This window comes from Gavialis gangeticus, unplaced genomic scaffold (assembly GCF_001723915.1).
Source record: "Gavialis gangeticus isolate Ggan-Ray unplaced genomic scaffold, GavGan_comp1, whole genome shotgun sequence".
NCBI classification, from domain to species: Eukaryota; Metazoa; Chordata; order Crocodylia; family Gavialidae; genus Gavialis; species Gavialis gangeticus.
Window position 1 is genome coordinate 24,589,304 of NW_017729004.1, and position 17,589 is coordinate 24,606,892.

The 17,589-nt window shown below is 42.2% G+C and overlaps 1 protein-coding gene across 1 annotated transcript in view; it reads right to left on the reverse strand.

Annotated features, from left to right (window-relative positions):
- The window catches only part of ADARB2 (adenosine deaminase, RNA specific B2 (inactive)), a 218,290-nt gene that overhangs the window by 114,021 nt on the left and 86,680 nt on the right, over nt 1-17,589 (reverse strand). The gene's annotated exons all lie outside the window — the stretch shown is intronic.

Consider the following 17,589-nt stretch of genomic DNA (forward strand, 5'->3'; position numbering starts at 1 on the left):
GATCCTTCTCCTGGATCCAACATTTTCCTGCAGGAGAAAGTGCATGAATGAGTGCACCCTCCCAGTTTCTAGCAGGAGAGCAGCATTTCTCCCTCTAGAAATGTAATGCTTATCCATACCCCCAGTCTCACCCTGAAAGAGCTCTTGCCATGTGCAGCCAAATCTCCAGCTGTCCCCTGCATTTTGTACTTTTATATCCCCTCATTTGTAACTCATCTGTCTTGTGTCTTGTTTGCATAATAGCAAAAATAAGAGAACCTGGCAAAAAAGATCTGTTTTGCTCCACTTCTAAAACTCCAAAACTTCATGGAATGAAAAATGTTGATGAAGAACGAGCATTCTAATTTAGGAAAACACATCTGCTTTCCAGGGGGAGGGCGATTCTATTTGCAGATATTACTGACAGTGCCACACACCGAGTGAGCCTCCCTGAGCCTTCTTTGTTTTTTTCTATATGCCATATGTTTCTATAGTTGCACTAATAAGTGCTCATTAATTTTTAAACATGACTGTCAATTAATAAGGGAACCCCACCTAAATAAAACATAAGACAAATTAGGCAATCCACTTTTCCCCAGAGTTTTGACTCTTTTTTCCTTCTCTTCTGGAAGTGACTATGATTCTTAAGCACGCTGAAGTATAGAGATGTCTCTTTGCCTTGATCAGCTTGTCTTGTTTTACTAAGTGTAGCTTTCTGGCTGATGATCTGTCACAAAACTGACCCATTTGTGCAGCAGAAGAAAAGGGACTAGTATGATAGGAACACTTGGTGCTGCCTCGTTGCAAAACAGAATGGCCCTCCATAATTATTCTGTTAGATGAGACTCACGTGAAATCCTACCTGGAGATAGGAGTGAAAAGGGAGAAAATGCATTCAGGAATATTTTGGCATTTTTAATAGACTATTTCAGTGTTGTTTACTTTTCTTCTAATATAATTTTCCATAATAGGCAGCATCTTGTTCATATAAAAGTCTTTAGAATATGTATGAATGCTGGGCTTCTTTTAATTCATTTATTTGATTACAAGAATGACTGTTTTGTGATTAAACAGTATTTGCATCAGGCTGAAGCTGTAAAAGTTTAAAAAAAATTGGTGGCCAAACCAGTAAATTGGGACTAAGGAAACCAATCAACGGTACAAATATTGGCTGTGCAGGAAATAGTTCATAAATGTGAAAAAAACAGACAGAGGAGGGCTTGTGAAAAGGGAAAAGGTCTACATTCACAGAAGATGTTTACTATGAATTGTTTGCAAAGGAACAGGGATAATGTCTTTTAAGAGCAATATTCAGTATGCATGTTAATACTAATAATCTACAGGAACAGCAGTAACAGAATATGTTCTCACCTACAACACGCCCTGGAATAAGATATTCACCTTGTTTTTGAAAGGCAGAATGAAAAAATAATCTTTCCGTGTAAGTGAGTAGCATCAGCTCAGGAGCCAAGCCTGCTCATTGTTCTCTCTGTGGATTGTGTGCAGTTACTTTCATTTTCACCTAGCAGAATTTTCAAGGAGCAGAAACTGTTTTTACCTTATTTTTCCACTTAAATACACAACCAAATTTCCAGCAGTTGTATTTTGGAGAAGGCGTGTGTTATTTTCAAGAAAATATAGATTCATAGATTTATAGATTGTAGAGTTGGAAGGGACCACCATGGATCATCATGTCCAACCCCCTGCCCCTGGCAGGAAAGAAGACCGAGGTCAGATGACCCCAGTCAGGTGACTATCTAGCCTCCTCTTGAAGACCTCCAAGTTAGGTGATAGTACTACCTCCAGGTAGATGACATCAGCCTCAGCTCCTGTGTCAAGGCAGTGTGTAACCTGGTCATAAAAGGCTATAAGGTTTGTTAGGCAGGATCTACCTGTGACGAACCTGTGCTGGTTTCCTTTCAGCATCATTTCCCCTGCTGGGCATTCACAAATGCGCCCTTTGATGATTTTTTCCAGTATTTTCCCAGGGATAGAGGTAAGACTGACTGGCCTAAAGTTACCTGGCTCATCCCTTCTCCTCTTCTTAAAAATGGGCGCCACGTTGGCCCTTTTCCAGTCCTCAGGGATCTGGCCGGAGCACCATGAGTGCTCAAACAGCTGTGCCAGCAGCTCAGCTATGACACTGGCCAATTCCTTCAGCACCCGTGGATGGAGGTCATTCAGGCTGGCTGACTTGTACCCATCCAGCCCTTCCAAGTGCTTCTTAACTAAGTCAGCACCATATTGTACAAGTCAACACCTTACCTATTTTCACAGGGGGAAATTCAGGTGAAGCAGTGTTTGAACAAGACAGGCCATCACTTCTCCTATCTGGCTATTTTTTTTTTATTACTCTGACTCCCTAAATCCCTATCCTGGATTTGATATTTGTTTTGCCTTTCCTTTTAGGATATAAGTATTCTGGAGCAAAGATAGTTATTAAGGACCAAATCCTTAAAGACTTAGTCAACTAATTCTCACTGGGTGAGTCTATATGTGCACTTTAATGCACAGTAGCCTATTCTATTGTGCATTAAAGCAGCGTGTAAAAAAGTGCTAATATGCTAATGCATAGTAGAATAGGCTACTGCTCATTAAGTATCACCTAAAAAGCATGAGCTTGCACTATTGTGCATTTAGCACAGTCTAATGCACATTTATTTAGTATCTTAAATTGGAGGTAATCAATGTAATGCGCATTAGGACAAGCACATTAGTGCATGTGTCGATGCGCCCCCTGAAATAAATGTGTTGTGTAATAGGTTCCTGACAACATATGTGTGAATAATGGATTTTTCAGTGAGGTGGCATTTGACTAAGATCAAGCATGACAGGAGGCATCCAAATTTGCATGTAGGATATCTGCCAGGATACAGGGAGCATCTGAATTTGCAGGCCTGTGGGCCCATGATATGGGATGCTGGCTTGCTTGAAAATATATGGCGCATGGATACTTGTACACATGGTTATTCAGGTTTGTTCAGCTGGATTGAGAATTTAATTGGCTATTGCAAATATAGCATCAGCAATGGCAGTAACAGTAGTAGCTATAATAATAATAATAATAATAATGAAACTTTTCTATATTTTTCAGCCAGACTAAAAATAAATAAGAACATAAATAAAAGCAGGTTAACTGAAATATTTGACTCCAGTGACATGAAAGATTTCATTTAGCTTTTGGTTCACCCTTTTAAAATCTTCTAAAAAATTTAGATCCAAATCATCCCTAATTTTGCAATAGTGTTCATTGCACCAAAGCTTCATTGTTTGGTGAATATGATATTACCTACTACAATTTGCATAGATCCATTCCTGACTCATTTGGCCTCTAGGGGCACATCCAGATGAGCCCAGCCAGGTGGTACGTGGCACGGCAAACACGTCTGCAGCACCATGTACCTCACAGTCTGGTGTTCTCTGCACTGCAAGGGCGCACTGCCCGTGCGTTCGCTGCTCTGTTTTTTTTTCACCCATGTGTTTTTTTGACCCCTGAATATCCAACCAATGAAAAAAAAATGGAGCACCTCACGCTTGGGCAGCATATGCTGCTGAATAGCAGAGCTGGGCCACCTGGAGCTGCATACTGGCCAGGATCGCTGCAGCTGCAGGCCCAAGAGCCCCCAGGTAAGACTGCTGGGGTTAGCATAGTACCCCCTACTGCCCCCAGGGTAACTTGCCATGTGCCAAAGTGTGTGTGAAGAGGCCTTTTTCCCAACTATGGTGTTAGGCATGATGTGGTCTCCCTGTGCAGGGCTCTTAAAAGGGCATTCCTTCTGGTCAAGTGCAGGGGGAGAGACTGTTTCTGTTTCATTCCAGCCTTGCATGTTCCCAGAGAAAGACTGAGCCTTGGAGCTCCACAAAGACACTATGTATGTGCTCCTTAGATAACTAACTGCAGACTGAAGTGCCTAGCTTTAGGCACCTGCACTCAAAATATTTTGTTTAAAACATGGTAAAGACATCTGGGGTACTGTGTTCAGTTCTGGGACCATTACTTCAAGAAGAGTGGCTAGGGTGGTGTGGGCACTGCGGGCATTTTTACACATGCAAGTGCTGTAGCTCTGGGTGTCGTATAAGTGGCGAAATGTGTGCCAGTGCTGAGAAAATGGTGGCGGTGTGCTTTTGAACTAAGACACATAGAAGGTGCTTTAGTTCAAAAGTGCGCCACCACCATTTTCTGTGCTTTTTGTCGCTTGTACAATTGCGGTGCACCACAGTATGGATCAGCTTGCATGAAGAGCAGATTCGATTAAGTCTGCTCCAAAGCGGCGGATCTCTGGCGCATCATAGGACAAAAAGGTATGTGTATAAAAGCTCTAAAACAAAGTGTCCAGTAACAAAAATGATTAGAGGCCTGGAAACCAAGACTTATAAGGACAGGCTGTAAAAACTAGGATTATTTAATTTGGAGAAGAGAAGATTGAGTGGGGATTTGATAGCAGTCTTCAAATTTCTAAAGGGGAGTTATACATAGGATGGAGATAGACTCTGTGGCTGTGTCCAGATGAGTGCAGTGGCACAAACCCTTCTGCGGCACCACACACTGCACATGCATGCATTCCCCATGCCACTGCTTTGAAGTGCAGGGTTTTTTTTGTGACCCCAGGAGATCCCAGGGTAAAAAAAAAAACCACGCTGAAAAATGTTTGGTGGTGCACATGGCAGCAGCATGTGCTGTCCAAAACCAGAGCCTGGCCAACCAGAGCCATGCTCCAGCTGCCAGCCAGTCTTCCTGCCATGGCTGCAGCCTTGGGAGACCCCCAGAATCCCAGGTACGGCAGCTGGGGCCAGCACAGTCGCTGGCCTCAGCCTCCCCCACCTCACCTGGGCTAACCTGCCAATGCACCAGAGTGCACATGGCATGGGCATTCCCCAGGGAAACAAATGCCCACGCTCATCTGGATGCACCCTGTGACTGCAGATGACAGGACAAGGAGCAATGATCTTAAACTGCAGCAAGGCACAGTTCAGTTGGAGATTAGGAAGAACTTTTTTATTATGATGATGGTTAAGTTTTGGAACAGGCTACCCAGAAGAGTTGTGGAATCTCCATCCTTGGAAGTTTTTAAGAGCAGGTTATGCAAACACTTGACTGGAAGGGTTTCGTGAGGGATGATCTTGCTTTGAGCAGGGGGACAAACTAGATGACCTGCTGAAGGCCATTCATTATATGATTCTATGATTTTATAAGGAGCAACTTTCCATACCACTACCACCGTATGCAGCTAATGGGGCATGGGGCTGGAAGTGAAGCCTTCACTGGTTCTGCATCCAACGTGCTATGTAACTCAATTGATCTCTTCATTTGCCTATCGCCCTGTATTCCTCTCTAATAAATGTTGGTGATGGTACATAATTACCTCAAATAGACATTGTAAGAAGTAATTACTTAATGTTTGCAAACTTTTTTGAAGGTGATAAATTCTAAGAATACTCATCTTACAAATGTGCCATGGAGCATTTAACAGACAGGGTTTTAGCTATATATTTTTTCAAAAGATTGTTTGTGATTATGTTATGTTATGTACAACTCCTGCAATGTGAATATAATTATAACCATTTTGCAGATGAGTTTATGAGGGCACTAAAAAGGTGACTGATTAGCCAGAGAGGAGCAGCATCAAGGCTAGGAATACACAGGATTGATACAGTTGAGTTCACATTGTGTGGATTGTAAATCTGATCAGCTTCATTTAGATTAAAAAAAGAATATCTCAATAGAACAGTCTGCCCCATCATCTTAAAAAGAACCAAATCATAAATTCCATCTCCCATAGTATCGCAGGCCAAATCCTTGCTTGCATTTCTAAAATGCCCTCCAAATAAGCATCCCTGGGCATTTTGCGCTCATTAAGAGTTAATTAGCTTAGAGGCACATACAATTCCTAAAAGAATCATTTTAAAAATGCTAAACAGAACAAATAACTTTTAACTTTGGATTTAGAAATCCCCACAGTAAGAGCTTTCTGTACTTCATTTGGCAGTGGATTCCAAAGCCAGTGAGCAAAGACACTCACTAAAGGCAAAATAACGACATGACTTCAGATAACATTTAGGGACAATAAGGAATTCAGCATTCCTGGTCTCAAAGAGTGACCTGGGACATTAAAGAATAGCAAATCCATTAAATGTGAAGCCTCTTAGCAAAAATAAACCAAGAGAGTATTTTTGTCTGGAATATATTGCTCTAATATTGTGTCAGGGAAATTAATGCATTATAGAAATAATGATGTGACACACCCTTACCCTGCTAAATATGGTAGGATTCAGAAGCCTGAAGCAATAATGCAATATAAAATCTGAAATGCCCTTTGAGTACTAAGATATAATCTTAACACTCATCACTTAAAATAGTAGTTTTTCTTTTGCAGAATGAGAAAAAGAGGCATAACAAGGTTAAAGATACTGTCACATGAAGTAGAGAATGCCCTTCTAATCTTATTTCATTGACAACTGAAGCATGGAATATAGTACAAGTCTAGCCAGCCCCTTGCAGAATCAGGTATAATCAGCACTACAAAACATTACTTGCTTAGCTATGTTGGCTATGAGTCTGACACAGTGATGCTGGCAAAGCCTCCTAGATGCAGCTATGCAACAAAGATGGGTTCTGCCAGCTTATCTTCTGTTTGAAAAGGTCGTGTGCCTAACTTGGCCGAAAAAGCCCTTCTGCTGCCATATGCCTCATCTCTACTAGGGTGCCCTGCTGACATAGCTATGCTAAGGGTCAGCAACCTACAGCCCATGAGCTGGATTTGGTCCTTGAAGAGAGTGGATCTGACCCATAGCAGCTCATAGCAGCAAAGCAGGCATTCCCAGGGTACTACTGCCTGCTGTGCTCAATTTAGTCTTCAGCAGCAGGAGAGGCTTCCCCAGGGTCCTAGCACCTGCCTTTGGAATCTGTTCCCTTGACAGTATCTGCTGATTGCCAGGGGGTGTGGGTATGCAGCCTGTGGCAGGGCCTGTGTCACAAGCAGCAGCCTGCAGTAGCAAAAGGTTGCCAAGCCCTGAGCTATGCCAAAAAATGCTGTGCTGTCAGCAGTCCCATAATGTAAACCAGCCCTCAAGTGCAAATGACTCACCCAGGGCACTGAGTCAGTGCCAGATCTGGGAAGAAAGTTCAGGTCTCCTGATCCCCAGGTCTATGTTACTGCTACTGCAACGTCTTCTGTTCTTACAAGGCACAAAGCCATAAACTATCCTAACAGCATCTGTAGCCTGATCCCATCAATATCCATTGACTTGAGTGTCCAGACAGCAAACTCTATTTTGGTGTGAATCTCTCAGTAAGAAATGGCACAAAATACAGAGTAGGTATATTTAATGTATATTAGGTAGGCCTTGTGGAAGCAAGTGCCAGACACACATATCCCATCCAATTTCCATATATCAAACCTGGAGCTTATTTTGGTCATGGCTTTATGATTAAGTAAGAGTCCTAAACGGCAAATATCTAGGTATCATGAGGTGACAGCTCTAGAAATGGATAAAAGCCAGGAAATGCTACTTGCCAAATTACCTAATGATCATTCAACCCTCAGCTCTGCTGCTGGTAGACTTCCTAGAAATAGTGGCAAGAAATTGGCTGCCATCAAAAAAGTTCTAAAATCAGGCCTGGAGAGAGCCAACCTTTAATATTTCTGTTTTATAAAACTCATCTATTGGATGATACCCATGATTACAGGTGCCAGATATAAGAACTAAAAACAAGAGTCCTCATCTGGATTAAATAATAAAACAGATCTTGGCAGCATTTGTATAATTATCACATGTCTGGTGAAAAAGAGGAGGCCATAAGGAGATGGAAGAAAATTAAGAAAATAGAAATATTCACCATGGAACAAAAGTCTAATACTACCAGAAAAATAACATGCCACTGAATGAGAAGTGTAATGAGATAAACAGGCGGCAAAGCTTGGGGATGAGGACAGTGGGTCTTCAGGGCCTTGAAAATGCCTACATTGAATGCACAGTGATTGATGCAGGGTCAAATACCAGCAGGGCACTATTGATACTTGGTGATGAGCTCCCCTCCAAAATTTGGGCATCCTCTACTATTCATTGAAGCCAATGGAAATAACTGACTTCAGCAGGCTTTAGGTCAGGTTCTATGTGATATTGGTGTGGCTTCAGCAAAGCACTCAGTTATATGCTTCCCTTTCAGTATTGGAAGTGAACAGAACTTGAGCCTCTGCTTTGCTCAATCAGAATTCAGATTCTGTCACAGATGGACGGAGTCATTTTCTACCCCTTTAGTGGACCAATTGAAAACACTGAGGAACATACTACTCAGTGTGTAGTATGTTCAGTGGCACCATAGAATTAACCCTTAGCATGCCCTGTTCTCTAAATTTCCATATGTGCTTTCAGGACAAACGTTGTTTGGTTTTGTCTGCTTTTTAAAACTTAGTTTCCATGGTTTCATAGTGCAATTTTTCTATTTAGATGAGATATTCAAAGCAGAAATAGGCTCTGGGAGCCAAAACCTGATCAACTTTGTCAATGAGATGCATGGGTGGAGCAAATAACATTTCCCAAATAACAGCAAGATCCAAAACCTGATGCCATTGACACTTAAATATCCCCACTAAAACCACTGGGGGCTGCCTGTTTCTAACTGATGGAAGACACAGGCCCTGATGACTGGTCCAAAAGAATGCAGATAATCTTAATCTTGAGTTCCAAAGGTGTTTTCTGGACTTATGCAATGTATTTAATACATAAACAAAAGAGAGAAATGGATGTCACTCCCCTTAAAGCACTGAACTATTTTATTATGCTCGATTGCCATATCAAGTAACCAGCATTATTCACAAAGGAAAATCAAACTTTAGATCATAACATTACAAATCCAAAACTTTTATTCACTTCTCAGCACTAATATTTCAAACGGTATAAATAATTAAACGTGTTCAAGTTTGCCATGGCAGTCTTCAGGGTAAAACTGACATTCAACAGGAGTGGTAAGGATATTAAAATCAATAGATTATAAAGGAGAAAGCCTTTAGTAAACATTTTCTATTGAAATCCTGTCTTTGGGTTTATAGGGCTGAAATATCAGAAAGGTTAGATTTGCATATGGGTAGGAAATATTCTACTATACAGATATCACAAAGAGCTCTGTTTCTCCTGTCTCCCAAGTACTTTATTTTGCAGTAAATTACTGACATTTGGGGGTAAATGTTGAGCATACTGAATGGGGAATTAGGTTCACAACCTCCTCCACTGATAATAGGACTTGTACATTTAATTTCTTACCCACCAAGCTAAAAATGTACCTTTCTTGAATGTAGGAATAGGTTCTTTCTTAGAGAAATCACACAAACCAAATGGAAGACAGAAAAACTAGCAGTGATGAATTATACAGAGATTTCTTTCTAACATTTTGAATGCCACAGTATAAGTCTCTTTGGCTGTTTGTGTTACAGGGGTAAATGGCAGGGCATGCTATCAAACATACCTTTTCTGGGCTTGTAAATAAGTTTTGTACAGCTGTTTGGGAATTCATCTCCTTACAGTTGCACCCTACAGCCAATGAAATAGTCAGGTTCTTCCAATATACTGTATCATCTTCAAGATATAGCTTTGAGGAGAAACATAGCAAAGGGTCAGATGGTGCCCTCCGCCATCATTGTGCCAGCATCAGTTCTATGCACAGGTGGAAGTCACTCAGATACTATGGTGAAAGGGACCGAATAAGTGCCTTGATAAAAAGGCAACCAAATAGGAAGGCTGCTCTATGGTACCAGCATGAACCAAGAGTTGGAGAGACCAGGATGCAATTCCAAGCCTGGCCTTGCACGACTCCTTTTTGATCTCGCACAAGATGCATAATTTATTATGTCTCAGTTCTGCATACGTAAAATGGGGATAATATTTCCCAAGCTCTTTGGGTACTGTCGGGACAAAACCATTAATGACTGTGAGACTCTTGCAAGCTGTGGCGGCAAGGGCTGCGTGCATACTTAGATACCACACACACTGCTGGCCATAGCATTTAAGCGTCCCCCATAACTCACCCTCCTTTAACATGCAGAGGCATTTATATAGTATTACTCAAAGAACAGGACTCTGCCAGGGAATTCATTGTGGTTCTTTCCTGGAGATGTGCAATGATTATTTCTCTCTGATCATAACTCCTACACTATTGATCATTATGTCTAGCTTTGGTTCATCCCTCAGGGAGCAGAGTATAGGGGCTTTGTTTTATCTTAGATGGATGTTATTTTATTTTGCCTGGCTATAAATTTTCATTTTAGCTGAATACATCAGTATATTCCTCATACTGTAGACTTCTCTGTCACATTTATTAGAGTAAGCTGTGCATATTTTGTATAGGCAGTAACTTGTTATACATTCATGGGGAGATTCAAACAAAAACAAAAACTTGTGGTGCATTTTTGTGATTGAACACCCTAATTTTTGGTACCAAGATTGATAAGATCAGCAGCTCTTATCAATTCAATCAGATGAATCATTACACAAGAAAAACTGTTCAACAGACCTATTAGGAATGTTTTCATTGTATATGTGACCCCACAATCTCAGTAAATTCTGAATTTTTGTAATCGCAGAATCTACAGGATTTCCATTTCACGGGAAAGGTTAAGGATTTCCAAACAGGTATTACCTAGACATTGGGCTGGAGAGTTATTACCCCCTTTATTCTCCAGTCCCATCTAGTTCACACTTATCTCAACATAAATGTGTCCATTTTTAAACATAATTACTGATGATTTATTTAACATCAACAATGTGCTTGGCATTGTACAAGACCCTTGTATGAAGACAACCTCTGTACTGAAGATTTTATAGCCTAGAAATTAGATTTGGAGGATGGAGTTTTTCCATCCATCCATCCTTATGTGCCATTGGGGTGTTAATAGTTTGCTTATGAACTGTCCTTCACTGAATCTCAAGCACAGTCCTGTTCACTGGAACTCGTCACATTTCTCCTCAGGCCATTTTAATTTTTTTGATTAAAAAAAGGAAAAAAAATAGAGCTCTCTGAGAAAAAAGATGGGGGCTGAAAAGGGTTGGAAAGTCATTCCAGCTGAGCAGTGCACGAAAAACAAAAGAGCTGGGAGTGAGAAAAAAAATGAGATGGGTGATGAGATTCCTTCTCTGTGGTTCTTACTCTAAAATTCCCTATGGTCAGTGGGAGGCTGTCTATTGACTTCAGTGAGTTTTGGATTAGGCCAGTTGGATAGGTATTTGGTTGACAGGTGCTTTGGAACTGTACCTGAAAAAGAGGTCTGTTAGCATAGTTTCATCACTTCCTAGTTATTAGGTGCTGGAAGGGACCTTACGAATCATCGGGCCCAGCCCCCCCCCGGTGCTTGGGCTGGAAAGACTGCTGGGCTCAGATGATCCCAGCAAGATGGGCGTCAAGACGCATTTTTAAGAGCATTTTCCAAAGTTGTTCATATCCGTGGTGTAAAGATCACTGGGATCAACAAATCTGAAGATTTTGGTTGTTCCTGACAAAAGGAAGTTAATAATTTGCATGAGGGATGTCCTTTAGTGCATCTGAAGCATGGTTTTGTGTGCCACAACTCATTAACATATTTTTAATAAACCTTATTTTAAATCTCTTCACCCGACTTTTGGTTATTACTAGTAAAACATGACAGAAAGCACTAGGAAATCTTGCAAACCTCTTTTTTTTTAATGTTTGGAATGACTTCAAATTTGGTAAAAAATGTATCTGTAGCTCATCACCCATTCATGCCAAATCTGAAGCAGAGAGAACTTGTATTATGTTATTTGGAAACGAAAGGGAAATTTGGAAACAGGCTCAACCATAATTATGCTGTGATTGCTGCTTTAATGGATCTGTCTTTTCATTGTACACAGGCACATTTCAGTATAAATGTGCTCCAGTAAATAAGATTATAGTAACATACCTTTAGTAGACATCTAAGAAGGGATATTGACAGTGGGAAGTGCAAAGATCAATCAGGAATTTATTCTAGGAATTTAGGAAATAAATTGGCCTGTTTTTTTCAATATATCCCCTGACCACACCAGATCAAACTTAATATAGCATATCTTGCATTTCTTTCAAATGCCCCTGGACTGGCTGAAAGGGGAACATATACAATTAACATAGTAAAGAGAAAGAAATATTGTGAAATCCAAATGGCCCAGCTTTTCAAAAAAAATACTGTTTTCTATTGAATAGTGAGACATTTGTATGTAGGCTTAATTAGAATCTTTAAATTCACATTAGTGTGTTAATGCTAGAGTGCTAACAGATGAGCTCCTCTCCATTTGAGATTGATTCATTGCAATTTGGATTCATCTAGTTTTAAAAAGATGCAAACAATAAGTACCATTTCAATGAATTTAGTGAAAACAAGTTTTTCTATTGAAATGTGCAGTCATCCCCTAAAGGAGGCCATGTTTAGTTTCGTAGCTCCTGGTATGTCTAAGTACAGTTTTGCATTTATTGCTTAGGTAATGAAAATGTCCATGCCAATTTGGCAGAATCATTCTTGAAGTCAATATACACCTGCTAACAGATGCCTGAAAAGAGGGGGTTTTTTTTCTTCCTCTTTGTAAAAATCCCTTTTACTGATCCTTAACCCAAACACCTTGTTCCTACAGGGGCACATATGAGGTTGGCTGCGTGGACTGAATAATTCAGAACAATGAAGCAATGCTCACTTCGTAGCATTGTGACTGCTTTAAGACAAGCCTCAAGTGTCAAGCTGTTGTACCACTACAAATATTAAATTAGCACGAATGGGTTTTCTTTAACTAGATAAAAGCTCAATCAAGCCCCCAGCACCTGGGAATGGCTAACTCTGTAAAAAAAGCCTTTTATACTCTATAAGAACATTACATTCATATTAAATGCCATATCTCTTTAATTAAATCAACGCCTTATCCACGAGATGTCCTTTTCAGTTTTCCATTTCTTTGCTTTGTTGTTCTTACATGCATTAAAATGAATACCCTTTGGAAACACTGTGGCATTATAGCATGAGTGGGCAAAATGGCGGATCTGGCTGGTGGCCAGGCTCCATTTCCCAGCAGCCCCCGCCCATATCACTGTGGACGGTTTTCATGGAGACCCCAGGAGTGGTGGCGCAGGGCCAGCATTTCCATGGAGACCAACCCCAGCAGCACTGGCAGGGTATGAAGCTGGACAGGGAGCTGCTCTCGAGCTGGGACTTGGATCTTGCAGCAGTGACAGCATGGTCTGGAGCTGGGAAACAACTGCAATCCACTGCCTGCATGCCCCTGCCCAGGGCATGCGGGCAGAAAATTGCAGCCTTGCCCTGGCTCTGGACCACATTGTCACTGCTGCAAGATCCCAGCCCCAAGGCAGCTCCCCCAGCCAGCCGCGCACCTTGCCAGCACTGTTGGGGCTGGTCTCCATGGAAACCATGGCCCTGGGCTGTCATGGAGCTGCTGCTCCTGGGTCGTCCCTGGAAACGAGCCACAGTGATGCAGGCAGGGGCTGCTGGGAAATGGAGTCCATCGCAGACCTGAAGTGGCCCATGGGCCAGACTTTGCTCATCTCTGCGTTATACCCTTGTCACAAATAATACCATTGACTGCTCAAGGTCCACTCAGAGACCAAAGACCAACTAGTTAACAGCTCTTGGGTAAATGCTCAAAGCAGAAAGAGAGCCATGCATGCTCAAATCCCATGAGCACGACTTTGAAAATCAGTGCCTTTGTGTTTATGGTTCTCATTAAGGAACTGCACTATTAAGAGCATTTCACATCATACATATGCTTTGTTAGATAAGGCCTGGTGGCAGTTAGTATCTAAAACAAATTTTATCTATTCTGAACTGCTGAGCCCAGCAAGCCATCACATGGGGTAACCTTAATAACCTACATACCCATAGTCTACTGAAAAGCAGTCATTCATTTTCAAGACCCTGGATTTTTGTTTGCTTTTGTTAATAAGGTTCATACTCTCATTTTGTGAAATGATTCTAGAAATCCTGTGTTAATCTTGTTAATGACCTTTTTTGGATCTGCAGGGGTATTAAGGTACTTTACATTTCATGTTACTTCAGCCATAGGCTTCTCCTTACAAACTGTATGATCAGAGGCAGTTCAGATTGTGAGTTATGTTAAGCTGACACCAGATCCAGACACATTATCTCAACAGAGTCTGTATTAGCTTGGCAGACATGAACTTCTCAAGCATATGGCACCATGGCAGTCTATCACAGCTACCTGGGAATAAAAGGTGTGTTGAAGCCACCAAGGGCACTGGCAGACAAGCAGCTCCCTGCTGTAACTCATGGCACTTTGCAGGACTTACAGCGATCCCCCAGACCCAGAAGACGTTTGCCATTGTGTCCCGGAGGTTGGGGGATCAAGCTACAGTTTTGAGTGGCTGCAGAAGGCCCCTCACCCCACCCCTCCCTCCTCCCAGCTCCAGTGCTGTGTGCAGAATGGGAGGGGGAAGGGAGCAGAGGGAGCTCTGGCTGGGGTTTGCTCAGCCCACGCTACAGGATGCCCCACCTGGGGGCGGGCTCCAATCCACCTGCCGCACATGCCAGTGGAGGCTGGGCAAACCCCAGGGGCACTCCCTCCCTTACATTTTCCCTCTCCCATTCAGAAGGCAGTGCTGGAAATGGGGCTGGGCTCTGTCAGCTGAGCCCTGCTCTTGGCGTGGGCTGACAAAAGTTAATGAAGGCGCTCCACTTTGGAGCACTTTCATCTGAATGAGGGTTCATATTGTTCAAATGGGATCAGGCCCTTCTAAAACGCTCTACAGATGTGCAAATGTCATTTGTGTCAGTGCCTCAAGGGGAAAGACAAGGCCTTCTTTGACTTTGGCGCACAGATGGATCCACATTAAAATATAAATCCTCAGTTGGTTCAAATCAATATAGCCACATTGAAGTCAATGGAAGATTTAGTTTTAAAACTGCAGCAGTGGGTTGAGTCCCTATTCTGCAACCTCACACAAAACTCCTCTATAATTCCTGTCAGAGGTACCTGTGTGTGGCAGGAAAAGGCCAAATCTGGGAGTGTGTATACTAAAATTAATACTGATAACTACAGGCACTAATCCCTACCTGAGTAAACCCCTTCTACAGGACCACAGCTGGGAGATGACTGAGTGTGAACTTTGCAAACTCTGGAGGAGGTCTGAGCCAACCATAGCAGATATGCCCAAACTTTTCTCATCTACAGGTATGCAAAAGGTGGATACAATTTGTACCTCAAGTAGTGCAGTATCACAGATTTTATTTATAACACAGGCATCTTAGTGCAGTGCATGGTGGGCCCATGTTAAAAGTAGGAGATTGACCCACTGTAAAGATGAGTCATAAGTGATTATGCATTGTAACCAAAAAGTAATGCAATTTAGGAGCCCACTTCTTGGGAACAACAGGGCAACAGTAAGTGAATACTTGTACAACTTAGAAATAACAGTACATCGTAGATATTACAACGGTAGCGTAGCCAGGGGTGGGGGAGGGAGGCACCAAAACTGCATGCAGATTTAGAAGGGGCACCAGAACAGTGTAGCCCAAGGAGCCCATACTATGGGGTTGATGAAGCTGCTGTGTGGGAAGCCTATGCTGAAGCAGCGGCAGGAGCAGCCTGAGTGTACCAGGGCAGAAGCAGCTCTAAGCCCCTGCTGGATTGGCTGCTGCAGCCAGTCAAGATTTGGTGATGCTGTGCCTTACTTGAGGGCATGTGGTATGTGAGAAAGTTAATTAGTTACACTTCTGTATCACATGAAAGCATGCTATAAACTAATGAATTAACCCTTACAACCCCCTGTCAAGTACCATATTTTCTGATGTACAACACACCTCCCAAATAAGAAATGTACCCTGTTTTGAAAGGCAGAATGTAGGGAAAAACGATTTTTCTTGAGTCATGGTTAACTGTGTGACATAGAGAAAAGATTCTTGGACAGTGTCCAGGAAAGGTGGCACCCCAGAAGACAGGGCAAGGCAGCAAGAATGTCTAGGTGTGGTTGTCAAGTTGCAAGGTTAGGTTTCAGGCCTTTGTAAGGACAGTGGCAAAACTGTTGCTCTTTTACTATAAATGGTTCTTTATATAAGTTTCTAGAAATAATAAAGTGCTGTTTCCACACCTCAAAACTCAACAAGATACTGCAGACTGGATACAGTGGCTTAGTCACCCTCAGCCAGCTCATCGACCAAAAGCTACTGGCTCACCAGTGGCCATGAGAAGGTTAGCACTGGATTCCACTTGTGTTGTTTGTAGCCCTAGGGAGAAGTGACACCCATCTTGGTGGCTGAGTCACAGTGTCCGTTTGTTCTTTTCCATGTTGTTTCTATTCCAGTGAAGAAAAATCAGTGTCTCCACTTATATGCACCCCAATTTTGGAAGCATGATTTGGGTGGAAAAGCTGTGTGTGATATGTGAGTGACTATAATAGATAAATATAATTATTTCCTTATTACAGATGAGTAAACAAAGAAAGATTAACTTGCACAAGGTACAGTATGTCAGTGGGTGAGCTGGAAATAGAATATGGAAGCCCTGACTCCCAGGTTTGGCTTCTTATCATTAGATTCAAAGAATGGCATAAAAAATATTAGATCCATTTTTCCATCATATATTAATATATACATTTGGCATCTTTCTCAAAGGATCTCTCAGGGCCTTGTCATGTGGTAATTTTGGACAACTGCTGGACCCCTCAGCCCCTAGACTGTCTGCATATTAATATCTTAAAATGGTTTTAAGCACTCATTACATGGCTTAAAATTATGCCATGCCAGGGCAGGTTTATCACTGATCTGCACTACTCCTGTTTCATTAGGTGTGGCCACCCCCCACAGGTGTGCTGCCCAATTTGAAGCTCTCCAGTATCCCAGGATCTTGCACACCACGACCCATAGAGCAGGGATAGAAGCCTGCCCTGGTTCACCAATCCTCTAAGGTGCAGACAGAGTTGACAATTTTCACCATATCTGGCCACAGAAAGCAAATTATGGCCATGACCAAACACAAGTGTATGGCTGCAGACAACTTAAATAATGGCTGATCATGTGAAAATTTGACCCCTCATTGCATGAGGGGTCAGATGAAGACATTTCAAAACATAGCATTTTTGTAACTTCTGTCTGCGCTGCCTGTCAGCCTGTCACTGTTTTCAGAATGTGAGGGGGGAAAGGGTGAAAAAAGAGTTTAGTTTGGGGGGTTTTCAGCCCCCTGCTGAAGGGTGGGGCAGGCCTATTGGAGCCCCTCTGAGGTGGGGGGCTTCAATTCACCCACCCCACCCTCCAGTTCTGGCTGGGGAACTCCTCACTTACCCCACTTCCACTCTGAAAACAGTGACAGGCTGGGAGAGAGGAGAGGCCAGTGCTAGGGGAAATGGGCTGCAGGCTGCAGCCAGCAGCTAGATTTCTCTCCCCACTAGAACCAATAGTGAACTTCTGTTTGCTCCAAGGGTTTGTTGTAACTGAGAACACTTCCTGCAATGTGTTCTCAGAGGGGAGCTGCACTTCTGTCTGCACCCCTAGGCTAAGTACAGACATTCAAAGACATTCAGCCAGAGCCTGAATTGTTTCAATATTTACAGGTTAGTCTAACTTGTGTAGATTGAACTGAAAAATAAGTGAACAGACATTTACTTTTGATTCT